This window comes from Rhinolophus sinicus, chromosome 2, assembly GCF_057876585.1.
Source record: "Rhinolophus sinicus isolate RSI-liver-muscle chromosome 2, RSI-T2T, whole genome shotgun sequence".
Lineage (NCBI taxonomy): Eukaryota > Metazoa > Chordata > Mammalia > Chiroptera > Rhinolophidae > Rhinolophus > Rhinolophus sinicus.
Genome location: NC_142502.1, coordinates 73,302,287 through 73,303,521, shown reverse-complemented (window position 1 = coordinate 73,303,521; position 1,235 = coordinate 73,302,287). Strand labels below are relative to the sequence as shown.

At 41.5% G+C, this 1,235-nt stretch overlaps 1 pseudogene; it reads right to left on the bottom strand.

Annotated features, from left to right (window-relative positions):
• Positions 1 to 297: 297 nt before the first annotated feature.
• Positions 298 to 883, bottom strand: LOC109456834 (small ribosomal subunit protein eS7 pseudogene; annotated as a pseudogene).
• Positions 884 to 1,235: the final 352 nt, after the last annotated feature.

Here is a 1,235-nt window from a genome sequence, read left to right as displayed (position 1 = left end):
TCTGATTTCAGTCATACTGGTTGAATATTATAACTATAAAATAATAAAAAAGACAATAATCTTATCAAAAGGGGTTTGTTCTTGTGTACAAACAATATAAATCTTCTCCAAGTGTGTAGACCTTTGTCTTCTGAACAGAGGAACCGTGGCATGAGACGGATTGGTTGGATTATCAATGTTAAAAAGTTACCATCTTTCTTTTCTCTCTCTCTCTCTCTCTCTCTCTCTCTCTCTCTCTCTCTCTCTCTCTCGCTTCCTTTTTTGTGTGTGAATGGTATTTTATTTGGCTATTTTTGTTTACAACTGAAACTCTGGTAATTCAAAGTTAACATCCTTGTGGGTGAGCTTCTTATGGACCTCAGAAAAAGTTCCATCCTTGTGTTCCACGTTGTTCTGCTGTGCTTTACCCAAATGAACGTTTATAAGCAGCCTGCCATCCAGTATCACCCAAATTCTCTTGCCCACAGTTTCACTTGGGAAAACCAAGTCCTCCAAGATCGCATGGTGCACGGCTGTCAGAGTGTGGCTCTTGTGACGCTTATGTTTATTTTTTCGTATGGCTTTTTCGAGTTGGCTTAGGCAGGTTTCTCCTCTGAACAATAAAGACAACGTGCTTCCCACTGAACTTTTTCTTCAGTTCACATGCTAGCCCCGCTTGGATTTTCTGGAAAGATTTCAGTTGAGGAACAGGAACAAAGATTATAATAGCTTTCCGACTACCACCAACTTCAATTTCCTTGGCTGCTGTTATATTCAGCTCCTGTAGCTGCATCTTGAGGTCCGAGTTCATTTCCAGCTCAAGGAGAGCCTGGGAGGTGCCAGACTCGAACTCCTTAGGCTTCTCGCCATTGGGCTTCCCGATCTTTGTGCTTGAATTGCACATGGCCTTTTCCTGGGAAGAGCAAACAGCGACCATATTTTCAAATTTGTATTTACAGTCTTGAATATATAGAGAAAAAGTGATGTTCTAATTGAGTTTGCCTTTTCTTTTGCAGTTTTAGTATATGTGTCTTAGTCAATTTGAGCTGCTATAGCCTGGATGGCTTATAAACAGCATTTATTTCTTCAAGTTCTGGAGGCTGGGAAGTCCAAGATCAAGATTCTGGCAGATTTGGGGCCTGCTGAGAGCCTGCTTCCTGGCTTATAGACAGCTGTCATGCTGCTGCAGCAGAAGGGGCAAAGGAGCTTTCTAGGGTCTCTGTTATAAGGGCATTATTACAATTGATAGGTTCTTT